Source organism: Lolium rigidum, chromosome 7 (genome assembly GCF_022539505.1).
Source record: "Lolium rigidum isolate FL_2022 chromosome 7, APGP_CSIRO_Lrig_0.1, whole genome shotgun sequence".
Lineage (NCBI taxonomy): Eukaryota > Viridiplantae > Streptophyta > Magnoliopsida > Poales > Poaceae > Lolium > Lolium rigidum.
Genome location: NC_061514.1, coordinates 258,156,650 through 258,164,691, shown reverse-complemented (window position 1 = coordinate 258,164,691; position 8,042 = coordinate 258,156,650). Strand labels below are relative to the sequence as shown.

The following is an 8,042-nucleotide window of genomic DNA, read 5'->3' as shown; positions in this document are numbered from 1 at the left end:
CATAAAAATATGAAGTGGAAATAGTGATCGCTTATCTACGATAGCTGTGTGACATACCAGAAATAGTGATCGATTATCAAGTAGACATACCATATCTGGTTTCCATTGCACTGGTAGTGTAATCCAAATTTAAATACAAGCTGGAAGCGAAAAATGACAATAATTGGTTTTCTCTTTATTTCTTCAATTAAAAAGCAAAAGACAAAAAGAAAAGGAAAAACCAATGGTGTGCTGAAAACCTGAACATACACTATAAGATGGAGAAAACTGCTTCAAAATAAATTATGCTACCAATATGCTTTACAGACTTTGGATGCAGATCACTGATATACACATGCATGATTTTTCAAAAGCTACGCAAGTTTCTTTTTTTTTTTTTTGATATTAGCTAGGCAAGTTTCTATTAGAACCCGAACAAGTAAAATCTGCTACAAAATTTATATGGTTACAAACTACATCTGGTACTCTCAACTTGCACAAGAGATATAAACATGCTAACAATTAGAAAGCTAGGAGAGGACGGATGCTCGGAGACATACTCAACCAGGCTGCAAACAAAAATGGTGAATAATCCATCGAAAAAGCCTCAGGACGCAATTGACCACGATAGAGGGAATGCTACAAATTATGATGACCGACCATATTAATCCGCAAGTACCACTATAAGAGCTGCTAAAAATAATGTGAATAATCATGTGTTTCAGCTGACACCAACCGACACCGGTCCCACTGTACATATCTCTGAAAACAACCTAGTTATTAGGGCCCCATTAGAGAATTGGATAATTTTAGAAAGACTAAGAACTATACATGCAGGCTACTCTCATTTGATTCAACAGGTTGAATGTGAGAAAATATGAGTTACCCAAAACTTTAGAAATATATGACCAACTTTTGCGCAAGAAGTCGAAGGCACATCTATGCCACTGTTGCATGCAGCCTCAATATTGACAGTGAAGGTCCGGGAGATAAATAGTCAACAAATGAGTAAATAAGGAGCAGGGAGTACAACCTAACAACCTTAGATGAAGTAGGAGGAGATGTACCTCGTGAGCTTGCAGACAATGTGACATGCTTCATAGAAAGAACTGCAGAGCCAAAGAATATTTGAGTAAAATCTCACGAGTTAGTGCTTCATATAATGAAACCAAGCCAAACCCATTTTAACAAAATTCCACTACAGTTTTAGGACATGTACAAAGAACAAAAATCTACAATGATGGAATAAGTAACAGTTTTGGTATCAAAAAACAGGGCGAACAGTATACAGCAGTGTCCAGGGCTACCAATCCTGTTAAAAGCATAAATAGTGATCCACTTAATATTACCGCATAAGTATGACAACTATTAGTTGACATGTGGAAGCGAGAGAAAAAAACAGGGTCTGTACATTAAAGTATTAAACAGAACTGTCATCCTATTAACTCCAGATAAGCTGCCATTTTCTCATAACTGAAGTCGGCTTGAAAGCAAACCCTCTATGAGGACAACATGAACCAGCAGACATGCAAGACTACAAAAAGCCATGTGGGCAAAGATGTAAACATGTAGATTTCAAATTCAGAGTTCAAAATCAATATCAATTGCAAAAATAAAATAGTTGGATGTTATCCATGGGAGGAATTTCAGTTTTCCTATGCTATCTAACATATTACTTTCTATATTTTATAAGCACCATAAGCAAAGTACACCTTGCGAAGCTATTTACAGGCTCATGACACATACATTAGTTCTGGGTGGATTGAAATACCAAGCACATTATGGGAAAATGTTCATATGTCTCTGTTTTGTGAATAACCAAACAAGCTATTTAGCAAACCACTGAAACAAATCAGTCATAACAAACTTTCCGTATAGAAATAGCACTAAACTGCCTTTCATTTATATTTCTTTAGTAGCAACAAACTTTTCATATAGCAAGTTGCAGCAAACAGGAAAATAAAAGCAAACGAGGAACTGCAAGCACAATAGAACCACCACATAACTGTTTTAAGTTAAATTATCAAACACCCAATCATATTTATTTTTTATCCCTACTGAACCAAAACATCAAAAATTCAAAGCACAATATGAAATCCTTTGGAGGTACCCACACAACAACTTTCGGTACAGATACACAAACACGCATGGGTAAAAGAATATTGAAAGACATACATTAAGCATCAAATTTATATAAAAGCAACATCAACAAAGCCTATATAGAGAACATCCATGATTCATGAAGTTCCTTACCGAACTGATAAGTACACCTTAGTGTGTTGAACTCATATTCAGTACACACCATCCTTTTGAAACACGTCCCTGGGAGTACTGTGACAACTGGTTGGCGAGGATACTCTCCATTCATATCCTGCCATGTGATGCAACCATTAAAAATATCAAACCTTTGACAACTCAGCCAATAGAATGTTTAATGCATTCAGTACCTTGAAAACTTTAGACCATAAAAACTGTAGTTGGATTATTCACCCAGTAGATATTATGGATCGGAGGGATTAAAATTTTACAGTACTGGTAGACCTGCAACAGTATTTGTGTGACTTTGCCCCCCCTAAACCATTACATTCATATTATGCATCTTGCCTAGTACAAAACAAATAGATACACTTGGTAAAAACGATGGGTCTGGCTCGTTTATGAAAACTGAGGTATGCAAGCAACATAAAGGAGAAAACAAAAGATGAAAGAAAGCAATATGAAGGACTGACCATTATCAGTATGTGTAGCTTTGATTTCCTACTTGGCCACCAGATGTGACACCGAGCCTCCAGCGTCAATGAATCTAGGCCTGAAACACAGGCAAGGAATGTTGAGGTACGAAGAACTAAACCAATCTCGTAACGGGGTAGAAGACTTTGTTATGTGGCGATGTAAACATGAAGACAACACTCAAATCCATCGGTAATTATGTGGCTATGTAAACAACATAGTAGCCATCACTAAGATTTTCTGTAGGCACATACAGAGTACCATATGTCAGTACACAGGATACCAGTATATGGTTAATCATGAGAGTTGCGAGGTACATCAACCTAAGTAAAGTAAACATTGCAAGTCGATGCTTTTTGTTTTTGAATATGAAGGAATCAAACTTCATGTAATATCAAGGCAGATTAATCAATCTTATATTTTGGAACCATGAATTGAGTCAACTGCTGCTTGTGTTCTCAATCAAAATTCAAACTAATCCTAGACCTACTTATTTATATGAACCAGATCCAGAGAATTTATGTGCTTATTCATAAATTCAAAACTAAGAACCATTATCTCTACAAAGACGTTACTGATGCAGAAGGGGAAACTAAAAATATCCTTAGTCTGAGCTTATTGATGCACAAGTTGATCCTATCAGCAAACCCTCACCTCACTTTTGACCTGCTACTGCGTCGATGACAATTATAATTATCCTCCAACATCCCTAATCCTATTAGACCATAAACTGCTACAAAAATATATGTGAGAGAAAAAATAAAAATATATAAGTGAAATTGCAATTAGGTCGCTACTCGTTCTGAGCCGCGAGTTTGCGAGTGATTTAACATTCCTTTTAGCAACTCTTTGCTTGATGAGATTCTCGCAAAAGTAGAATCATGCAAGTGCCACGTGTATACTGTAATATGCCTCTTTGAAACAAAATTAAATAAATCCAGCAAAGTTAATAGATGGAATGTTGCAGCGTGACAAAAACTTGGAAACAAGGGGTTAAGGAAACCTGAAAAGGATCTATTGGAAGTAGAGGCCATGATGCCGGCTTGGAACTGGACTTCTCTTGTATGCCTCTGGCGACAATGACAATGTTGCACAGACCGCGGCATCACAACCCTTCACTGGCAAGAATCAAGCACACACAAAAAACAATTAATTCCCAGTTAGATCATAGAAATATAACAAAACGTTTTCACTTATCCAATAATTTTTGGGGGACAGTCAGGCAAGGATGCTAATCCACCATCCAATGCTCACACATGATTTTAATACCTCAAAGAAAGTGTAAAGAGATAAAATGGGAACTGGGGGGTTTACCTGGATGCGCAAGTGGCCTTATTCTAAATGAATTTTCAGATAAGGGGATGAGGAACACCAACTCTGACAATAAAAACATAGAGCATCATACATCAAGATAGAAAAGTGGAGTTTAAAAGATACGTAGTTAAAATCTGATGGTGGAGAGGTAAGGTAATGATCTCATATACCTAGGAACGGAGTGCATATACAGAGGTTCACCGGCATCGACAACTTAACCTGGCCGAGGCCAACCACCTCCACACGCTGCAGGGACAAAGAGGACCTCTGCACATTACATTGCAACCTGATTTGTTTTCTTCGTAGGAAAATGCTGGCCATGCCCATCGGACTTCATCTGTTTCTTCAGATAAAGGTCTTCTCCTTCAATGTTTTCTGCCATATTTAATGCTACTGGAATCTGAAATACAGTTAATAAGTAAAATGAAACCATGCATCTTTTCGCAATATGGGAGAATCTACAAGTAATTCCTATGTTGAAGATATCATATGATGGTACTAAAGAACACACGATCACTATTTCATACCTGGTTTGTAAATTGTAAATGACCTAGAAAACCTCGAATTGACTTGCGACGAGATTTTTGCATTATGGTGATATCTCCTGCCAACACTATTTTGAGTTCCTTCTGGCTGAAATTGATTTGCTTCGAAGTCACCTGTACAAGTATACCAACAATTTGATTTAGCTTTCAAATATGAAACAATCAATTATCTAGTCCAGACATTGCACAACTCTCACTTTCTGCTCCTCCTCTTTATCCTGCAGCCGGGCTCTCCTTCTTGGTCTCTGCCTCATATTCCTCTGGCAGCCGAGCACCGCGCCACCGCTCCTCGGAGAAGGCCACCGGGAGCGGCCTGCTCTTCCTTCTCATGACCTGCTAGGATCAGAAACCCTAGAGCAGAAGAGGCTCAAGATGAGGACGAAGGTGAGGAGGAGCGACGTTCGGGATTGGGAGGGAGCGCTAGGGTTTTCACCCGCTGGTGCAGCCGCCCTGGCGAGCAGATGCAGCGACCACTGCTCACCACGGAGCTCCCGCTCGTGAAGCGCTCGCCCCATGGCGTTCTTCTGTTGCTCGCCCGTCGAGGCGACCGGCATGTGGAGGAGACCCGCAGGCAGCGCGACGGGCTGCTCGCCCGACAAGGCGGCCGGCGAGGCGCGACGGGCTGCTAGCCGGCGAGGCGGAGCGCGAGATCTGCTGGAGGCACTATGGTATTTGGAGGATGATTTGGAGGGATTGGGTGAGAAGAGAGAGATGAGGGGATTGGGGGAAAGGAACGAGTCAGGACGTGGAGGGATTGGGATTGGGTGTGGAGCTGCCCAATAGAGGCCCTCTAGGATTTTCACCCACGAGGGATGTATCCTCATTGCATCCACCCAGGCAACTGACAATATGGACCATCTAGAACAAGGGTCCACACGCAGTGACAGACGGGTAGAACCTCGCCGTTTCATGTTTTGATCTAGCAAGCAGTAAAAATATCTTACGTGAAATGGATGGCTGAGATGCTCCAGCTGAGAACATCCTGTGGCTGAGAATCTCAAATCGTTGTAAGACCCCCTATGGGGGGCATCAATTATACCTTTAGATGTATTAGTCCTAGGAAGGGCGGTGCATTAGCACAGGTTCACCCACACAACACTTATCAAAACAATGAAGATTAATCAACTATATGAAGCGAAAGCACCAGACTAAATTCCCGTGTGTCCTCAAGAACGTTTGGTCATTATAAGTAAACAAACCGGCTTGTCCTTTGTGCTAAAAAGGATTGGGCCACTCGCTGCAATTATTACTCTCGCATTTTACTTACTTGTACTTTATTCATCTGCTATATCAAAACCCCCGAATACTTGTCCGTGAGCATTTACGGTGAATCCTTCATCGAAACTGCTTGTCAACACCTTCTCGCTCCTCGTTGGGTTCGACACTCTTATTTATCGAAAGTACTACGATACACCCCCTATACTTGTGGGTCATCAAGACTATTTTCACGGCGCCGTTGCCGGGGAGTGAAGCGCTATTGGTAAGTGGAATTGGTAAGGGAAACCTTTACCGTACGTGCTGATTTTATTTCTGCCTGCTGCTATAATTCATTATGGAGAGATCTTCTCTTGAATTCCTATTTGGAAAATCTACTACTACTGCAAAGGTAGTGGATGAGGCGCCAAGTAAGAAAGAGGTTCCATACAAAATACCTATGAAAATTATTGAACGTGTTGTGGATAACCGCTATGAAGGGGATGGAACTTTCCATCCTGGAGATCATTTACTATTTTTACATGAATTATGCGGGTTATTCGAATGTGCAGGTATTTCTATGGATGAAGTTAGGAAGAAACTATTCTGTATATCGCTGTCTGGTAAATCAGCGCAGTGGTATAAATTGTTGAAGAATAGGGATTCACTTGATTGGGAGGACATTGTGCCTTTATTTTATTCTAAATTCTATCCTCCAAGTGAAATTCACAAAGATCGGAACCGCATATATAATTTCTAGCCTCATGATGGAGAGAGTATTGCCCAAGCATGGGGGAGATTGAAGTCTTTAATGCTCAAATGCCCCATTCATGAGCTTCCTGGTATTATCATCATTGATAATTTCTATGCAAGACTGTCTTTTCAAGATAAAACCTTGCTGGATACTACTTGTTCTGGATCATTTACACGCAACAAAGAAGATTTTAAAAGGGACCTTCTTGATCGGATTGAGGAGAATACTGAAGGATGGGAGAACGACAAAGATAGAGAGTCAGGTATAAACTACGATTATAAATGCATTGAAATTTTTATGGATACTGATAAATTTCGTAATATGAGTGCTACTTATGGTCTTGACCCTCAAGTTGTTGCAAATTTTTATAAAGCTTTTGCCTCTCATTTTGAATTGCCTAGGAAGAATTTTGATAAGTATCATGAACCATACAAAGATAAAACTGATTCATCTATAAATAAATGTGCTATAATTGAAACTGTTGATCATATTCTTCCTGAAGCTTATATTGAAAAAACTCCTTTCCCTGCTAAAATAAGGAGTATTCTGTTACAACTAGTGCGGTTAATAAAAGTGCAAAGAAACTTATAGAACCTGAAGAACAAATAAAAGTTGAACCTGCTATTGCAATAGTTAAAGATCTTGTGACTGAAAATGTAGAAGATGGCCATATTATTTTCTGTGAAGATGCTTCTAATATTGTTTCGCATCCTAATAAGTCTAGGAAAGCCAGTGTTCCTATACTCTCTGTTAGAATTGGTGATCATTATTATTATGGTTTATGCGACATTGGTGCAAGTATTAGTGCCATTCCTTATGAGCTTTATACGGAGATCATGCATGAAATTGGTTCTTGTGAACTTGAAGATATTGTGGTTATTCGGCTAGCTAATAGAGAAACTATCTCTGCTATTGGTATTGTTCGAGATGTGGAAGTTCTATGTGGTAAGATTAAATATCCTGCTGACTTTTTGGTACTTGGTTCTGCTGCTAGTAAGTCTTGTCCTATTATTTTTGGTAGACCTTTTCTAAATACTTGTGGAGCTGTTATGGATTGCAAGAAGGAAAAAATTGTGACTAAATTTGCTGGTGAATCTTATGAGTTTAATTTCTCTAAATTTGCCAAAACTCCTTATAAAGCTGATTTGCCTAATAATGATTTTAGAGTTGAACAGTGTGCGTCTATTGCTCTTGCTCCTAATAATCCTTTGCAGCAACATTTGGAGGATAGTGAGAGTGAAGTCTTCAGGGAAGAAAGGAATGAGCTTGATGAAATTTTCCTTCGTCAACCTATTCTTAAACATGACTTGCCGGTTGAAGATTTAGGTACAACACCACCACCAAAGGAAGATCCTGTTTTTAATTTAAAACCGTTGCCTGATAATCTTAAGTATGCTCATATTGATGATAAGAAAATATATCCTGATATTATTAGTTCTAAGCTTTCAGATTTTGAGGAGGAAAGGTTATTGGAAATATTGAAGAAACACCGAGGAGCTATTGGCTACACTCTTGATGACTTGAAG

At 39.2% G+C, this 8,042-nt stretch overlaps 1 long non-coding RNA gene across 2 annotated transcripts; it reads right to left on the bottom strand.

Moving 5' to 3' along the window:
* Positions 1 to 626: 626 nt before the first annotated feature.
* Positions 627 to 4,580, bottom strand: LOC124679270. 2 transcript variants are annotated; one of them, XR_006994896.1, is made up of 7 exons: positions 4,551 to 4,580; positions 4,194 to 4,423; positions 4,024 to 4,086; positions 3,713 to 3,827; positions 2,709 to 2,788; positions 2,233 to 2,350; positions 627 to 1,088 (listed from the first exon to the last, which is right to left on the bottom strand). It is a non-coding gene; the product is annotated as an uncharacterized LOC124679270 (long non-coding RNA). The 2 variants fall into 2 exon arrangements; XR_006994895.1 differs by having other exon boundaries at positions 627 to 2,350.
* Positions 4,581 to 8,042: the final 3,462 nt, after the last annotated feature.